The 19,771-nt window shown below is 43.2% G+C and overlaps 1 protein-coding gene across 3 annotated transcripts in view; it reads left to right on the top strand.

Annotated features, from left to right (window-relative positions):
* Window positions 1-19,771, top strand: part of PIK3AP1 (phosphoinositide-3-kinase adaptor protein 1) — a 93,775-nt gene that overhangs the window by 13,809 nt on the left and 60,195 nt on the right. The window lies entirely within an intron of this gene.

The raw sequence follows: 19,771 nt of genomic DNA on the forward strand, positions 1-19,771 counted from the left end.
GGGGGGCGGGGACAGGTGTATTGATTTTAAAAATATGGCTTATGTGACCCAATATATCTAAAATATTCTCAAAAAATAATATATTCTCGTTTCAACATCTAATCAATATACAATTATTAATGAGATATTTTATATCCTTTAAAAGTACTAAGTCTTTGAAATCTGGTGCATGTTGTACACTTAGAAAACACGCATCAGGTGTTCCATAGCCACGTGCGGCCAGTGGCTGCCATGATAGACAGCGTAGAGCAAGAAGGATGCTTACTTTTCAGGGAATTGGGCATATCGGTTAATATGTTAAATATCATGTGTCAAAATATGCCTGTCCTGGTTTCTTCGTTCATTCATTTATATGGTAAGTCAGTCATTCAGAAAGTACTGAATGAGCATCTGCCAGGTGCTGGTCCGTATGTAATACTTCCTTATCTTTTTCTTTCCTTTTCTCACTAATCTCGTTCCCGTGCTTCCTCTTTATTCTTCCCCTTTCTTTGTCCCTTTCAATATTTTGTCAGCTGTTTAACAATCTTCCCAAGGTCTACAAATACAGTGGAAGTTAAGACAAAATCAGCTTTGATTAACAACAGGGTTTCTTTCTGTCCTTGAAATGACCAGTTTATCATCTGAAGTAGTGGGACTGAACTTTTGGCAACCTATGTGAAGACAGAGTCAAGTCAGGATACTCACCACACACACACACACACACACACAGCTTTTTAAAACCATGTGTGTGTGTGACTTTTTTACCTGAAAGGATACACAAGAAATTGTTGGTAGTGGTTGCTTTTGGATAAATGAAGGACATTTTGAACTTTTTGTTTTGGACATTTCTCCATTGTTTTAATTTTTCTACTGTGTTCATGCTTGACTTTCAGTCAGGAATTTTAACAGAGAGAGATGATGGAGTCGTGGGGATTTTGTGGATCTAGAGGAAGGAGTTGGACTTGCACCCAGCCAATCCAAAAAGGTCAAGCTTCAGGTGAAGCTCCTCTGTCTAAACCCCTTAGCCTCTTCCGCAGCTTCATTAGGCTGCTCTTCTGGGTAAGGGGAAGTGGCGTGATACTGGTGTGTGTGGTTGCTGCACGGTTGTACCGTCACTGACTGATGTGGGCTAATGACTCCAAGGAACGGATAGCTGCTTATGAGTCAGGTTTTTACTCTTGTCCAATCAAATCTGGATTGATGTCTCTTGGGTTGCTACAGTCCTTACGATAAAAAGTAAGAGAATAGGGGTGTATATTTCATGGACTCTGGTGTTGACTGGTTTTGCCACCTTGGTTGAGTCCTGTGGCCACCCTGGACCTGTACTTCTCCTTGTTAAAATGCTGGGAGAGCACAAGTGAACATCTCAAACCTTTACAGCCATGACATTTCATTTTAACTATGTGTGATTTTTACATACCTTACTTTGCACTGCTGGGTCTCAATCTGATAGTTTTCAAAATCCCATCAAGATAGAGTGTGTTATTTCAGCTAACAAGTTATCTTTCACAGCAGAATTTTTAAATAGGACCTTAAATGGCGTAATAATAGTTTTCTGTTTATGTACATGAGCCCAAATTCAGTCTTAGGAGAATAAAACATGATGATGCTGCCGGTGTGAGAATGAAAGCATGCATGTATTTAACTTTTTCCCTATACTGTTTGTTACAGTCTACGTGTAGATTTATGGGTTCATAGGAAGGTAACGGGGACAGGGGAAATGGGGGCAAATATGCATGACAGAATGGGCCTGTTAATTTCCCCATATTACAGGATGTTGTGACAGCTTTTCAGTTTGTTTCCAGTGCCATTCACATGACAGAGAGTGTGTCAGATGGCCAAGGAAATAGCATGATTTATGCTATAAATGACTTTTTATCTGCCCATTGGAGAAATTATTAAAACCACAGAAGACTTGTCATGTGGATTTATGAGCAGAAAACTTCCTAATTTAGATGAAATTTGGTAAAATGGAAACACAGACAGTGGTCAGTTGGTTTTCTAAGACAGAGAACTGGACGACATCAGTAATCGAAAAAATTGTCTTTTCTGTGGGGAAAAACATTTGGAGACTATTTCATCTTCACCATGTTTATGTTTCTAAAGAAAATGCTGGTCCCTACTGACAGTGTTCATATGTGGTAGGAGCCTAGTAAACGGCGGATGGGTGGATGACCCTGTGGGTAGGTGCACCCGTGGACTGTTGTCCAATTTCCTTGCCCTTGAGCGCACTTGGAATGTCCCGGGTGGAGAAAGAGAAGGTTCGCCCACGAGCGTCCTTCTTAGCGGCCAGCGCTGCAGGTGCCACTGGGATCGTCAGCTGTTTCCATGGCAGGTTTGTCTGGTGGCCACATAGTCAGGATGTGACTAAACAGAAACTCTTCAAGTTAATTTGAGCAACACCGGGTGCATAGAGTGCATCCTTTTTACTGTCTCCATACTTGAAATGTACCAGACAGGACAGCCGGTCCCGCAGAAGAGTCAGGTGTGCCATCATGGAAGCTCGTTAACAGCTGGACTTGTTAGCTCCATGCGGGGCGTGTGGGTCTGCTAGGAGCCAAGGTTAGACTGGGTGTGTCCTATTTGAAGGAGAGCATTGAACTGAGGAAATCTGTAGAGTTCAGAGGAGACCTCTAGAATTGGCTTAGTCGGTCCAGGAATTCCTTGGCACCTTTTTGTTCTTCGTTCTGGGTTTACGGCTTCTGCATATGTGCATCTTCCTTATGACTCTTCCAAGGTTAGATCTATACTATGTTCTTGTGGAAAAGAATGCTGGTCGAACGCGCATGTTTTGTCTACGAAGTTGCCAGTTTCACAAACAGACCGCTGGCTCTCTCTCTAACATCTGATAACACAGGAAATAGAGGGGAGGCTGATGATGAAATGAAAATGCTCTACTTCTAAATTGGACTAAAATAAGTTTCCTTTTACATATACAGATAATGTTTGAGGCTGTGGCTATAGTTAAAGCTTGCAAGTAGAATATTAGAGTTAGCTGTTGACTCATTTTTTTTTTTGAGCATGTAAAATGTGGGAGACCATTTCTGTGGCAGGATGTGGCATTTAGCATTCCAAACGGAGTCAACCTGTTACTCATTCTGAAACAGATTCCCCCTTTCATTTTACACAACTTTATGAATACCATTTCTCAAAGGCTTTCTTTGGTGCCAGAGGAGGTCTCTGACTGTGATTATAGATTTGTCTGTTAAATGCTTTTCAAGAGAGTGTAATGCCAAGATAATTGTATGGTGATTTGGCCGCCTAGACGTTTACTTTTATTTTGTATAGAATTCAGAGTTCCGTAGGTCACAGAAACCCTTCAGCATCCCTCCTTCCCTGGTCCAGGATGTTCATGTGATGAAGACTTGCCAGTGCTCTGGAAACTGTCTAGCTCTAGAGTCTCTGATCAGAAAAACGGAGACAGGAGCCATTAGTCAAGGAGGTGGAAATACAGAATATTAACATTTGAAAAGGAAACCTCAGGACCATCTGGCCCAACCCCTTTAGTTTACAATGAACAAAGTAGGACCCAGAGGGGTTAGAGGATTTGCCCAAAGTGATACGGTTAGTGGCAGAGATGAGACTGTTAATTTATATTTATAGTCAACAAATATTTATTGAGCTTACGATGTGCCCACCACGGGGATGGCACTCTACGAGGTCCTGGGAAGACTTCATGAAAAAGCCACACTTAGTTCCTGCTCTTGCAGGGTTTAAGTGTCCTAGGGGGAGGGGCCAATAAATAGCAGTTGTCCCATTAAATACTTGATGCCAGGTGTGAGCAGGGCTCAGAAACAGAAGTTAGGAACCTTTCTTTGAATAATAAAAGGGACTTGAGATACCCTGAGCACCCCTCCAATAGGTCCTTACAGCATCCACTAAGGAAGGAATGAGTTTCCTGGGCACCCATCCTGGGAAGGAGAAGAAAAGGCAGGGCTAGGAGTTACGGCAAATGTTACGCACACGATCATCTCATGGTAACATGGAGCCCAAGTTAACCATGGCTTTCAGGCAGGGCAGCCATTTTCCAGAGTAGTAACTTGGGCTGTCTAAAATGTTAGAGTATAGTTGTATTCAAGCATCCAATTTTAAAATGAACACTTTTCTTCTTTAAGTTTGTAGACAGCAATGAGGTAGAGGTGTGTATATTAATACAGTCCTACAATTTGAAAGTTTCACTTTCTAGTTCATCAAGTGTGTGTGGTTTAAGGATGGGCTAAAGATAAGTTAAAATTAATGAGGATCAATAAAAATCCTGCTCAGGATCCAAAAAATTATGAAACTGTTGTTGTACAAGAGCAGGATGAAGGGATGTGTAGTGTAAGGGCAGCATTTGTAAGAAGGTCCGGTGGGTTTTGTTGAAGATAAGTTACATGTGGTCAGCAGAGCAAAGTCACCTCCAAAAAAAGTAAATGCCACATCGAGGTTTTATGAACAGAAGTACTGGTGTCAGAGAAGAGGCTCCTCCTCTACCCTGCATTGGTCAGCTTACATGAAGTGTCCACTCTTTCAGTGGGAGGCACATACAGATATCCATCCATCCTTCCATCCTGCCATCCATCCATCCATCCATCCATCCATCCATCCTTCCATCCATCCATCCATCCATCCATCCATCCATCCATCCACTTATTCATTCATCCATCCATCCATCCATCCATCCATCCATCCATCCATCCACTCATTCATTCATCTATTCATCCATTCAATCACTTTTATTCATTGTCCCTTCAATAGAATGTAAGCCTCAGGAGAGTGGTGATTTTTTTCACTGCTGTGTCCCCAGTGCCTAGGACAGAGCTTCACACATAATTAGCCTTCAGTAAATTATTGAATGACTGGAATGAATGGGGAGATTTTAAATTCTGTCAGATTATAAATATTTGAAAGAAATAAGCCTTGTGGAGAAAAGAAGTTCCTCTGGAATCATGGCAACTGTCTTCTGAGTGTCAAAGACTTGTCACGTGGCAAAGCAGAGGGGCAGGGCTTTTCTGAGGACAAAGGACAATGCACAAAAGTTGCAACAATGGCAACAACTCAAGTCCAGGATGCCCTCATAATCCAAGGACATACCGATCCTGGGAAACAATGTATTGGGGCTTTATTTTGAAAAGTAAAACTAAAAATTAAGAAAGTAAATTTATTTGATCATATTAACAGTTTTGATCACAATTTCAGCTGTATGTTATTTCTTTTTTAAAAACAGATTTTATTTATTTATTTTTAGACGGGGGGAAGGGAGGGAGAAAGAGAGCGAGAGAAACATCGATGTGAGAGAGAAACACCCTCTCACACGCACCCTGACGAGGGACCGAACCCACAACCCAGGCATGTGCCCTGACTGGGAATCACACGGGTGACCTTTCACTTTGCGGAACAATGCCCAACCAACTGAGCCACACTGGTCAGGGCTGTACACTATTTTAAGTAAGCCACCCAGGGACTGAATCAACTATTGTTGGATTTTATGCAAAAAGGGTTGAGCCCCATTTTTTAACACAATTTTATGCTTCCACAAGGTAACATTCCTTAGATCACATTGGACTTTTTAAAAATGGCTGTCAGGGCACATGCCTGGGTTGCTGGCCAGGCCCCCAGCTGGTGGCATGCGAGAGGCAACCAATCCATGTTTCTCTTGCACATCAATGTTTCTCCCCCTCTCTTTCTCACTCCCTTCCAATCTCTCTCAAAATAAATAAATGAAACTTTAAAAAATGGCTGTATTGAAATATATTTTACAACACATTTGACTTTTACAGTCTTCAAGGCCAACTCTCCATCATTATGTATTCCTGTCATTGGCTTTTGATTTTGGGTCAGTGTCTCTGTGAACTTTCTCCTGGTCCGTTGGTTGCCTTTCCAATAGACAGTGGCTTTACTTGTGAGTCACACAGATACTTTTGCATTATACAGAACTCAACTTCCTTACGTTACCATAACTATGGAGACCTGAAATAGGAATACTCAGAAAACGATAAGGCTGCCAGAGTCGGAAGCGGCTAACGTGGGTTCCGAGCCCCACACTTCATTCCGTGAAGCAGAGAACTGAGGGAGTGACTACCCTGGCACGTCTGTGACCCAGTGCATTTGGTAGACCAGTCGGGTAGCTTTGTCACTCATGATGAAATCTTGAGTCAAAACCATCTCAACAGACTGGAACACTGACCCCAACCCAGCATATAACATTTAACGAGGCTAAGTGTCTATTTGCAGTTAAGACCCAAACCTCATCCCTCCCCCACCCCCTACTTCAAAACAAAACAAACTGAACTATACGATTGTGGCATAGCAAAGGCAAAGTCCTGGCTTCCATGGTTTATGTAAAAAAGAGCTGGGAGTGTGAGGTGACCACATGCTCGATATGAATCAGCAAAGTGGCACGACTGCTCTCAGATGAAGCCTTGAAACGCCCTTCTGAACCGCGGCCAGGCTGGAGGAAGTGACAGCCCTTTTTGGGTTATACGTGGACTCTAGTTAGCCATCTGGGATCGCTGTTGGCAGAAGATCGGGGGAGTGGAGAATTAGGTGGAGGGTTTGGGAGTGGGGATGGATAAATCAGAGCTATCTCTTTTTGAGGCCTGCTTAGAAAGGTGAGTGTATTACTCTGGACTTGTTTGTTTGTAAGGAGAGAACCCCAGCATGGGCAAAAGGGGGAGTAAGCAAACTATGGGGAGGGCAGGGGTGCAGCTGGTCCTCAGAGGTAATCTGGAACCAAGGACTTCAGCTTCACAAGGTTACTTCTCCACCTCTCTCTTTGTGTTTCTCTGCATGTGGGTGTCGTTCTCTGGGAAGTCATCTCCAAGAAGGAGAATTGCAGCCCCTAGGAGCTTTTGCCTCCTTCCAAGTCCAACTCCAGAGATGAATTAATACTTGTTCTCTCTGGTCTAATTAGTTAGACTTGGGTAAGTTGCCTAACTCTAGGCTAACTGACTGTGGCCAGGGCATGGGAGCCCCATGAATGGCCCATGGTGATAGCCTGGGGTGAGAGATTTCTAAAAACTGGGCATCTCCCATTCAAACCACTTGTAAGAGTGAGAGATTAAGAATTTTCCCAAAGCGGGGCTGCTGTTCTGATCTTGTCAAACAGTGCAAAGGCAACTGCTACAGTAAAGGCTCTGGAAACATGTCTGTGCCCGAGGAAGAGAAAAAAATAGAAGAAATTGTAGAATCCTAGAATTTTGGGCTAGGGTGAAACTGACACTCAGCATTAAGTGACTTGCCCAATGACACCCAGCCGGCTGGAGACAAAAGCCCAGGACTCTAACTCTGAACTCAGTTTCACCCCCTGTCCTTTGGTCTTCCTGAAGAAGAACATACCGAGGAAAGCCATGATAATTACCTTCAAACGTTTGAAGGACCCTTATGGAAATGAGGATAGCCTTTGATGATGCGCCAGAGGGCAGATTCGGATTCATGGACAGTGGTAACTGACAAACATAATTCGAGTAGATTTAAGGAAGAAGTTGACATAACATCTGGAATAGCTTAACAATGGAGAGGCTGCCCCAGGGGGTAGTGGCCAGAGGCTGGGTCACTGGAAGTCTTCACGCTAAAGCTGGATAGACATCTGCCAGCCATACTGAAGAAGGAATCCCTAAAGTCTCCTCCAACCCAGAGGCACTGCAAAATAAAAACCTGGACATTGTCGCTTTTTGCTGGTTTCCTTCAGCTTCCACCCGTTGTAGGATATTTATGGTGCTAAACGCTGTGCTAGCCATTTTGCAATGAGGGTTTCATTTAATTTTAACCTGTAAGATAAATATTGTTATCATCTCTATTTTGCAGATGAGACACAGAATCAGTAAGTTACCTTCCCTGTGGCTCATGGGAACTTCAGGTTTGCCCCTAAGCCTCTAACCTTAACCACCGCCTTCACTGGCTTCTCAAAAATTATTTCCAGTCCCATTTGTACGACGTCTCTATCAGGTGTTCTCAAAGTGTGGCCCTCATAATACCGCCATCGAAACCATGTATTTCTGGTTTTGATGAGGAACCAATATGTGAACCTTATATTTTTGTAAATATTCATGTTCCCTATGAATATATGAACCCACGTTTTTTTTTTTTTCCTCCAATATTCATGTTCCTGGACTCTCCCAGTTATTTAATGAACCGGACTGTCTGTGTGGAGCAGACTGGGGACGTGTATTTTTCAACAATTATCCTGGGTGATTCTGCTGGGCACTAAAGTGTTAGAACTGGTCTAATGCTTTCAGGGGAAGTTTAGAGGGAAGATCAGATCCTAAAAAGCCTCTTATTTATCTAAGCAGCTTATACTGCTCTGAAGGCCATGGGGAGACACTGAAGGACCGAGAGTCAGGGTTGACATCATCAGAGCTGATTTTCAGTAAGTTCAGTCCGGTGGCTCTGTGGGCAGGGCTGGAGATCGGAGGTTGGGTAGAGGCTATTGCATCTTTCAGGGCAGAGGTGAGGTGGGCCTGAACTCAACAGAGGCAGTGAAAGTGGAGAGGAGGAGACACTTGCAAGCAGAACCAGCAGGACTTGGTGCTAGATTGTAGGGTGGAGAAAGAGAACTTAGCCTAGTGGGTGAGTTCAGACCATGGGAGTGAGAGATGCCTCCCATGGGACTGGCATGCATGTAGGACTCAGAGAACAAGAAGGCACTTTCAACAAGGTGGTCAGTTGGAAACTTCATGGAGGAGACAGCACTGAAGTAGAGGGCTGGATTTAAGAGGCATTGGTGAGAATGGAAGGGAATGACATCCTGGGATGAGGAGACTCCATAGACTGGGCAGAGGGCTAGGAAAGCACAGAATGCATTTAAATTGGGGCTAAGAAGTGGTTGGTGAGGGACAGTGAGGAAAAAAATTATAAAGCTCAACTCGAGTTAGTGGGATAAGGACCTTTATCAGGATAAAGAGCTTTTCCCCAGTGAGTACTAGACTTGGCAGAATGATCACTTCATAAGTTACATAAATGCCTAAACACTCCATTGTATACCTGAAACAAATATAATACTGCATGTCAAGTGTAATTGAAAAATTAAAAAAATTTAAACGTGCTGTGGCCCTCTTTCCTCAGGGGACTTTTTGTTGGCTGGTGCAGTGATAGGACTGAAGAGATTTCTGGACAGGTGGCTTTAGCCCAGCCACAGGCTGACCCTAGGTTTTGAGGCAGCCCTTTCCCTAACGTCAGTTGGACATGGAGCGAAGTGCATACATAGATCCTGCTGCAATGAGAAATGGAACTCATCCTGCACACAGATTTTCTGATCAAATGTCATAGCAAGTTTCCATAGGCTAGTGTGCTTTGTGGAGATAGCATCAGTTGCGAAGTTCCTCTGACATATCCTTGCCCTTTGATTCTTATCTCCAACCCCCCTTATTATCAGTAGTTATTTACCCTCGAGATCTTCGGCGGTGTGTTTGCGCAAGGTTTCCTCTGCTCTGTGGTGTGGGTGGAGAACGATGGTTGGCTGGAATGACAGAACTCTGACGTCCAGTGTTGCCCATGGAATAAACAGTGGAAATCCCAAGGGGTGTTGCGTGGCGTGGGGCTGTTTGTTCCTATACCTGCAATAGCCAGTCGGCACATAAACATATAGAGTGGTGGTCAGGGCACCGAACGGTTCTGGCCAAGCAGCCATGCCATGCTGGGGGGTGAAGGGGGAGTAGTCTGAAAGCTATGGGTGGGGGGAATAACCTGAAAGCTATGGGTGCTCTTCTGGATCCTGTGACACGCCATTCCGGTCCTAAGAAGCTGGGGAGAAGCCCTGTCTTTTTTGTCTTCATTCTTAACCCCACCACCCAAGTCCCTCTTCTTTAGAGTCTAGAATCCATGGTTTCTCCTCTCCCATGGTTCCTCCTCCCATGGAGTCCTAGGGAACTCACTTGCTGGACATCCAGGGGTGACAGGCATTTACCCGATCATTTTCTGAATTTGGCATTGGTTCCCCCTGGAGTGGAGATTCTGTAGGGGGAGGGCCCGTGTATTATCATTCTGCAGGGTTCTCCGTTGAGCCTAGGAAGAGTGTGGGCACACAGAGATGTTAGTAAATGCTGTCTGCTCAGTGGGCTGTTGGATTGAAGTCTTGGAGCACAGATATTATTGCTACTTTTCTACCGAAGCAGCTTTATAACGGAGTGGTTAAATTACTCTCTCGGCAGGATTGCAGCCACTGTCACAGTTGTGCGCTGACTGCCTACCTCCTGAATTGTTGAGAAAAAAATGCACTCAGAGCACTCATGATCTAAATAAGGAATCAAATGCAATTTCATATTTGCTTCAGGTGATCCTGCTGCCCTCCCGTTAATATATATTTATTAAACACCCACTCAGTGAATTTACTGAGGACTTGGTGCTATAGTAGATGCTGCAGAGGCATTTCAGATTCTGCAGAAATAGGCATTAGGAATCCTCATGAGCTAAGACGGCATGTGGGTATTTGTCTGTTAATGGCCGGTTTTAGCATCTGGGACTTACTGCCCCCCGGGGAGATGGGAGCAGGTTTCAGCCCTACCATTTTCCCCAGGGCCTACCCTGTGTTGTCAGCACTAGCTTCCTAGCTTCCTACTGCTGCATGGGATTGGTACTTGAGCACGGAAAGGAAGTTAAAAGGGCCCCGGATACGAAGGAAATCAGCTGTCCAAGGCAGGAAGTCTAAGATTTGGAGTCAGGTGGGCCAAGGTTCTAGTCTGGCTTTGGTAACCAGTTCTGGCCTTGGGGGCACGACTCTCCAAGACTCCATTTCATTATCTGTACAATGAGGTGCAAATGCCCACCCCGTGGGGCTGTCAGGAAGTGAAACGGGACTCCAGCCTCCCCCAGGCTCATCTCTGCTCTTTGTCAGCATCTGCCTGCTGGGTTTATTCTCCCCTCTCTCAGGGCTACTGGCTTGGTTTTAAGCCCTGATCATTTCTTGTCACAGAAACTCTATCTTTTATTTTATGGTAATCTTTTATTTTTTAGGTTTTAAAAATCTCTTAAAATTATAAAAGCAATACATACTCATTATAAATTTTTTTCTAACCATCAGAAGTCTATAGAGGAAAGAGTAAAAATATTTGTCCACTTCCCCAAATCTTCATTCTCTTCTGTAATGGCTAATTACCATGAACAGTTTGGTGTGTGTCTTGCCAGACCATTTTAATGAATTTATAAAAACATGCACATAGGCATTTTTCACTGTAAACAGAGTCATTCTGTGCATATGATTCTGCAACTTCATTTTTCAATTAATTGATCTTTTTCTGTGAATTTATAACATATACACATATGGGAATTTTTTATAGATTATTACATACCTTTTATTATGTACCTTGCTTTTTATCTTAGCTCATCGACACCTGCCTTCTAACTGGTCTTCTCATCTCACACCTCTCCAGCCCAAACTGCCAGATTGGTTTTCCAAAAACCCAAATGGAGAACCATTGACCATAGGATAGGTCAAAGCTCTCTACCATCTGGGCCCTGCTGACCTCTGCAATTTTATTGGAATAGTTCTTTTTATAAATATACATGTATATTTAGCAGCAGAAGCTTTTCATCTTCTGCACAAAACCTGTGTATACCCCCAATGTGTTAAGCAGGTAAACATGGAGCTCCTGGGGTTTGTGTGTACATATGTGGGGCTTGTAGACCTCAGCCAGCTCGGGCACCCTCCCCTGTCACCCAAGCCCAATTCTTTATCTCGTAGCATTTTTCTGTCTTAGGGCATATTGGTCCTTTTTGAGATCAGCCTCAAAAAGTCAAAGATATAACAAACCTTCTCAATTTCTCTTTATTCATTATGGGCCTGCAACCCAGTACTTAAAAAAAAAAGGAAGAAAAAAGCCATTAGAAACTTTTTGTTAGCCTTCTTTCCTGGAGGAAAATGAACTTCAGAAGTTTTTGTTCACATATGTGAATGATTCTAAGATGTCCCCTCTCAGATGTGGAGATTTGGAGAGCTCATTCTTGTTACTTCTCTGTCTTGTCTCAGGGTGAACGTATTAAGTGTTCTCCTATTGTTGGCCCTTTCTCTTTGCTCTGGAGTTTTTACGTTCAGATCTCATGACCCAGAGGCAGTGAGGTCCTTGAGAACTGAAGCAAGAAGACCAATGAGAGGACGGCTGTCCATGAGAGCTAAGGTAGAAAACAAGATGTAAAACGAAACACATGCAGCTGGATCGTCCATGTATCTAGCTCACTGCCTGGCACATAGTAAATGCTCAATAAAGTTCTCATTCCGTAACGTGTGTCATTGTGACACTTTCCTTTGCAGTGAAGGTGAGGAGATGCAGTTATTCCCATTCCAGGAGATATGAAGCCCATCATTCATTCCAAATCTAGCTTTGGAAGGGGCACTAGGGACCAGAGGCAGCATCCTTTCTTGCTGAACTACAACCTGGCTGCCTCCACTCTGACCTTCATGGGCCTGAACAGAATTGGGAAGACGTGGGAGGGGGTGCTCTCTCTTTGCTTAATTCACACCAGTAACAGGTTCGTGCATCTGGAGCTTGATGACCACTGGAATGACCACCCAGAAACCACGTGGGGGTCATTTTAAATTGTACATTGGTCATTTAAGAAACTCTGAAAAAAATTAAGACATAAATAACTCACGGGCTGAATTTTGTGGCTTCTGTGGGTATATTTATTTATATTTTTCAAGAGCAGTAAGCCTACAGGCCTGAGATACTAAAAATGGCATTCTTCGCTCCCTTTGACTACAAAGCCACACATCTGCGTCATTAACCAGGAGGCTGTGTTCAGGAGGTTGCAGCCTTCCTACTAATCTTTAAAAAAGCAAAACCCAACAAAAAGCCAAGAACTGCTATTAGTTGCATGCATTTATTAGTGAGACTCTTTATCTCTCATAAGAGGACTTGAATCTTATCCTCAGCTTGTCTTCTTCATTGGCAACAAGACATGTTTGTTAGGGGGTGTCACCTCAAATGTGCCAATCTCTGATTTCTGTGATCACATGTAGGTTTTCTCTTTTGTTGTGCTTCTCGATGCATTTTTTTTTCTAATATGGAATGTGTTTGGTTGGCTCTTTTTCAGGCATTTGGAAGTTACCCATTCTGCCTTAAATTCTGCCAGTTGTGCCTTTCAAAAGTTTTTCTTAAGATTGCCGACACAGGTTCATTGGCCTTTGCATGCATTGGGATTTTCTTTTTGATTATTGCTACACACTTTCCCAAGTAACTCAGTGGCTTGTATTTCCCCACTCCGCCTCCAGCACGGCCTGGGTTCCTCCTCCCATGGTCTGGAATAGTGGGTCATGTTGTAGAGTGCAGCTCGCCTGCTCCCAGATCAAACTTCGTTGATGGATCAAGGCATCTGTTCTCACTGAGCTGGGATTGGACCTCAGCAATGGTCTCACTTAGGGTGCTAGGCATCCCCCCTACTCCACTGGTGTTGGCACTTGACATAAAGCCAGTTTTCTCTTTCTGGTCTAGCACTTTGCCCACATATGTTATTTCACTTGATATATAAGATTTCTCATCTCTAGGCATATGAGATATTTTGGCAACTATTTGGAAATACCCCTCTTTCCACTGGCTCTCCCCACCCCACCTTGCCTACTAGCTATGTCGATGGTCTTGAATGGAAAAGAATGACTGAGAACCTTACAAAGCTGTCTTTCATTGCCTTTCACAACACCTGATTGTTAGGAGCATTTGGGGGAGAATTCTTTATCATTTGGGGTGAAATTTAGCCCAAAGTCCTAAGTGGCAGAGTTGCACTGGGAGCAAATCAGGACGTTTTCAGAAATCTCAAAGCAAGTGTCCTCTGGTGAGGTCTACAGGGTCTTAGTGATACAAGTGAATGATGAGCCGTCGGTCTAGTTTGTGATGTTCAGATCGAGGTGGCCTTCATCTCCCATATATGTAGACGCAACCGCTGGTGTTCGTTCAGAGGACGTGTGTTATGATTTCTCTGACATTTTGGTGTAAAACATCTGGCTTACTATAGAATTGGAAAGGTAAAGATCTTGAGGTTTTGGACAAAGTCTTCCTTATCTTTATGAGATGCCGCTGTCAGCATATGGTAGCATCTAGTGCTCAGTAAACATTTCACAAATGAATAAATGGGTGATTAGAGCATTATTATGTTATTATTTGTCTTTAAATTAACAAGATCAAATTATCTGGCTTATGAAAAATGACTTCATTTCATTGTCTCAATTTTCAGTACAAGTGAATTGCCCAGTTTCTGGGACTGTACGTAGCAAGGGCACAAGGTGGATAGGAGTGATGAGAGGGGTGTGAATGGCCTTTATGAAATTAGAATTTTATGCCCCAGCTCGGGGTCATTATTTTGGGGCATCTTTCAAGAGATGGTTGTCAGACTTTGGAGCAAAGCCTTGTTTTGATTTTAACAATTTCTAGCACAAGACCCAATCCATGAGACTTCAGCAATTTATGGCCAACCAGTGGAGGGAGAAGGTGTATTGTACTAAGTGTCTAGAAACCACTTCAAATGTCTGTTTTTAGAACCTTGTTACATGCTGTTTAAATGTAGTTTTTCAAAATAGATTTTTAATGGTTATCTTCTAAATTGTTTGGATTTTCAACTGAAGAGAAAAGCAGCTCTTTTTAAAAAAGCAGATTATGTCAGAGGAGAAGAAGTTGTATCTAATTCTGTGTGATGGTTGCTATGGCAATGATTGAATGTAAATTTTAGTTTATATATAACCCTGTTAAGGGTTTGATTAGAGACCAGAGACAAGGCTTGGTGTCGGCTGGTAAGGTGGCTAAAAAGCATCTGTTAATGAGCACCCCACACCTCCCAAAAAAGGATGGGGTTACATAGCTCTCTCTCCACCCAGGTACCATGTTATCACAGACTAATTTCATAATGGTGACCAAGGCAACACAAATTAGAGCAGGGAATGAAAAATGGTTCTTCTCTTCTCCCTTGACAATCTTGTGTTTGAGGAAATTGAAGATGACCGAGCTTCCTCCAGAGGAGGCAGGTCTTGCTCAGGTGAGCTCCCAAGCGTGGTACCATTGGCTTTAAGTAGGCGTTCATTAGGAGTGGGAGAGATTTCAAGTATCTGGTGCAGGAGCTGGGCTGAGTGACCTTTAAAGGCCCTCCAACCTGGGTTTATCATCTTTTGAATTCTTTCTCAAACCAGCAAAAGGAAACAAACAAACAGACCCTGGCAGAGGGGTTAATAACATCATGTTACCCCAAAGCTTCAGGCGTTAGAATTGTAAATCCACCCGGAGAGCAGGCTTTTTGCCTTTTAAATTAATCAGTTTTGTCTAAGAAGGAACGGTGAAGGATCAGTGAGTAACTGAGCTAACTATGAAAGAACAGGTGTTTATCTACATCCTACTCTTTAGTGCTTCCCACTTAATTTTTAGTATTTCTGTGTAGTTGCTCTAATAGTACTCCCCCATATATGTATTTATTATTTATATTTGTGTGTATATTTTTTCTCTTTTTAAAAATATATTTTATGGATTATGCTATTACAGTTTTCCCATTTTTTTCTCCCATTTATTCCCCTCCACCCTGTACCCCCCTTCCACCAGCATTCCCCCACCCGCCTTAGTTCATGTCTGTGGGTCGTACATATAAGTTCTTTGGCTTCTCCATTTCCTAAACTATTCTTAACCTCCCCCTGTCTGTTTTGTACCTACTATTGGTGCTTTTTATTCCCTGTACCTTTTCCCTCTCTCCCCTCCCCCTCCCTGCTGACAACCCTCCATGAGATTTCCATTTCTGTGATTCTCTTTCTGTTTTAGTTGTTTGCTTAGGTTTTTTTTTTTTTTTTTTAGGTTCAGTTATTGATAGTTGTGAGTTTGTTGTCATTTTACTGTTCATATTTTCGATCATCTTCTGTTTCTTAGATAAGTTCCTTTAACATGTCATATAAAGGCTTGGTGAGGATGAACTCCTTTAACTTGACCTTATCTGGAAAGGACTTTATCTGCCCTTCCACCCTAAAGAGGATGAGATTGAGACAGCATACCAATTGCTTTCCATCATCATGTCTATAGAAACATAAATCTTCAAGTATATGTATGACGACTTGGCAAAATGCCCAGTCATCTGTTCCCACCTGGCTAACTGCAGACCACAGTAATTAAGACGGGCACAGTCAGTCAATGCTATGAACATTCACACTATTTATCAGTGTCTCAATTGCAGTTGCTACTGCCCATGTCCTAAGTGAAATTGGGAAGTAACTGAATTTGGTAACCTTCTAGCTCTTTTTCCTTCAACTTATTTCATTACTATTCACTGCTTAGCCGTCATGTCCAAAGTCAGCCACCCTGACTGTGGAAACACCCTGACACAACCGTCTTTTTGCTTAGCTAGAAATGCCCCAGTTCCCAGGATGATCTTTCTCTTCAACACTCTTCCAAACTCAGTCAAAATCCCCTCTCCAGAGAGGCTAATCTCAGCCTAACACAAGAAGGTAATTGGATTAATCATTATCCTTTAATGGTTGTCCAGGAAGGATTGCTTAGTGGAGAACAAGAGACTCTGGTCTCAGATTTCCTGTCCAGTTTTTCTCTGAGTTTGAGGCAAATACGGAAGTCAGATTTCAAATTTATTTGGGCTGAATTATGTTGAAATCCTAATCCCTAGGACCCCAAAATATGACTGTATTTGGAGATAAGGTCTTTTAAGGTAACTAAGGTCATTAGGACAAGCCCTAATGCAATATGACTGGTGTCCTTATTAGAAGAGATTAGGACCTAGACACGTGTGTGCACAGAGGAAAGACCATTTGAAGACACAGCAAGAAGGCAGCCAGCCACCTGCAAGCCAAGGAACGAGGCCTCAGAAGAAACCAAACCTGCCAACTCGTTGAACTTGGACTTCTAGCCTCCAGAACTATGATAAAATAGATTTCTGTTGTTTAGGCCATCGAGTCTGTGTTACTTAGTTTTGGCAAACTAACACAGATTTATAAGTGGATAACATTTGTAGGTGGCTGGGTAGTTACTACACTGAGTGACAGAAGCATTATTTAGAATTATCTTGATCTAGTTCAATTTGGATGATCCCAGGTTCTGCTTCTAGGTTCATAAAAGCCATTCAACTGGAACGGCATGACAGAAATCCCCGGGGGCGTTAACTTGTGAAAAGGGACTGCAGGTTATAGACGACTACGTGATTGATAAGGAACCAACAGGATGATGTTGCCACGGAAAGCATTGCAATATTAAGCTACATTAATGAAAATATAACTCCCCAGTCTTGGGATATTGTAATTTCACTGCATTCTACCAAGTATGGTGTTTCATTTTGGGTACCACCTGTTCAGGAGAAAACTGACCACCTAGTACATGCCCACAGAAGGACCGCCAGGGTGCTGGGAAACATGTTGTGTGAGCTGTTCTGTGGAAAGGGCTGTGGCTGTGCTCTGAGTTCTGGGGTGAGGGAGAACTGTGTTTGAGGCGGAGCTTCCTGGGCGGCAGGGCTGCCGGACATTGTGGTGGAAGTTCCAACATGCTTTCCAGCCTGGATGATTGGCGGAGTCAGTGAATGCATGAGCCCCTGGTGATAGTCATTGGACACGGGACAGAAGTTGGGACAGTCAGGGTGAAGGGAAGAGTTTATATTCCGTGCTTGGGGGATATTTTGCACACTTTCTCTAGGCCTTGTCCAGAGTGAACCTGCAGATTGCTACTACCAATCTGAGAATGAAAGTCATGCTGAAGAGGATGGGATAGAGCAGCAGTTTTCAACCTGTTCATCTCGTGGCACCCATAAATAATTACTCAAATTCTGCAACACACTAAAACCTCTATTTTTTGCTGATCTAACAAAAAATAGGTATAATTTTGATTGATTTACCAAAAAAATAATAATAATGGTAATTACCTATCCTTTTCGCTCCAAAGTGACTTTTTAAAAAATCAGGGGTCTATACTTGTGCATAAGGATTTCTGATACAAGAATTAACCAATCAGACACAACCTTATTATGTGATGTGACCAGTAAGATGCACTTCTATTACATGACCTATATATTTAGGGTTCAAGACAGGGCATTCACACTGGACGGCTGTTGTGTTGGCTGTTGTCATTTTGTTATTTGACAATCTAAGGGAAAAGAGGTCAGTCTCCCTGGCTATAGAGTCAGGCACTGCATGTTTTAAAAATTCTTGCAGCACACAGGTTGAAAATCTGGAATAGAGAAATGGAAAGAACCTGGGGCCTTGATGACATCATTGAACTCGTATTAGGCCACCCCAAAACTTACCCAACTGCCATATTTTCTATTCTGAGAGATAAGTGTCCTTAATGTTAAGTTTAGACTTCCTTTACTTGTGGAAGAACCATTTGAATAGATTCTACAGGATTGGGCTGAAGATAAAGATGAGTTTTCACAGAGAATTCCAAATGCCCATCAGTGGCATAGACCCTTTGAAGAAGGGAGATTTTGGTACTCTAAGTGTTCAAATAGAGGTTGACTATGATTTTTGAAAATCCTGTATTGAGTGGAATTTTGCTCTAAATGGTTCTTAAGTGTCTTTCAAGCCTTGACGACCTAACATTCAAAAATAATTTCTTCTAAGGTGTAAGTGACCATGAAGCTGAACCTTTCCCCAGGACATTTGCATTATCCCCCGTGTGATAACTCAGCTGAAGCTTTTATTAGTAGAATGTGGAGGTGGGGGAGGTTTCTGAGCCTGAGAGCCTCCCAGGTGCTCTTTGCCCACTTCATACCAGTGAGCTGCACTCCTCTCCCCACACAGGGGTCAGTGCCCGGCGCTCCCGCGTCTGGAGGGTTGCTGAACCCTGAGCAAAGGGGAAATCAACCATGTTGTGACTGCTGGACACAACAAAGGGACTGCAGTATCACGGGGAGGAAAAGTGCAATAGAGCAGGGTCCTGTGGACTGTGCGAGTTAGTGGGAGCGGTGGACAGGTAGACAAAAGGTTGCAAGGATGACAGGGAAGAGTTTCCCGCCTGTCTGAACTCATGCTCCCTTTTGACACGTGTCCCCATCCACAGTTCATATTACAAAAATCATAGTTTAAAAAAATTAAAGAATGCAAAATTATATCAGAATATTGATTAAGCTTTGAAAGCTACACAGTTTCTCCACTCTAATTCGTCACTCTGGCAGGACTTTTGCAAACATTCCCACCTCCTCTCTGAGAAGATGCGAATCAGCGGAACAGATTTTTCTCGGTTCCGACCCCAACGTTGATTAGGTTTCGAGTGGTTCCTGTAATTAATGTAAAATAACAGTGAAGACGACATTTTGCCCTGATGCTGGGGACTCTGGCCCAGAAGGTGCGCTCGCGCTGTGTGTCTCACGCTAGGCGTAACCAGACTGGGCTTGCCGGGAGAAACATTCGCAGAAGGTCAAAGGACTGCATTTTTGTGTTTGGAGGGGTGTCACTCACAGAGTGGCCGGGCTGGACAGGGCCTGGGAAATCAAATTGTATTGTCCACTCTGTTAACACAGAGGAGGACACCTGGGAACTGAGAAGTGACTCACCTGGGCTCCAGTGGCTAATGGATCACTGACCTGCACAGGTAGGAGTGTGACAATCAAGGCCCAGTTTTGTCTCAGAGTATCATTTTTTGTAAAGATTTGGATTTTCAAGGAAACAACATCTGACTGATTTTTTTTTTTAATTAATAAGAAGGATGAATACAAGTAAGAGGCAAAGACGGTGTCTTTGAGAGGCTGATTACTTGTAAATGGTTTTTTTGTGTGTAAACGGGATCTTTGTCTCTGGTGATGGGGATTCTCTGTCTCAGACACTGTGCGTACCTGGCGTCAGGTTGGCCCAGTGCTTCACTGGCTCTGGCTGGGAGGACGGATGGAGAAAAACAAACTGTGTTCAGAGACGGCCTCAGTGTTC

The sequence above is a fragment of the Desmodus rotundus genome, chromosome 4 (assembly GCF_022682495.2).
Source record: "Desmodus rotundus isolate HL8 chromosome 4, HLdesRot8A.1, whole genome shotgun sequence".
NCBI classification, from domain to species: Eukaryota; Metazoa; Chordata; class Mammalia; order Chiroptera; family Phyllostomidae; genus Desmodus; species Desmodus rotundus.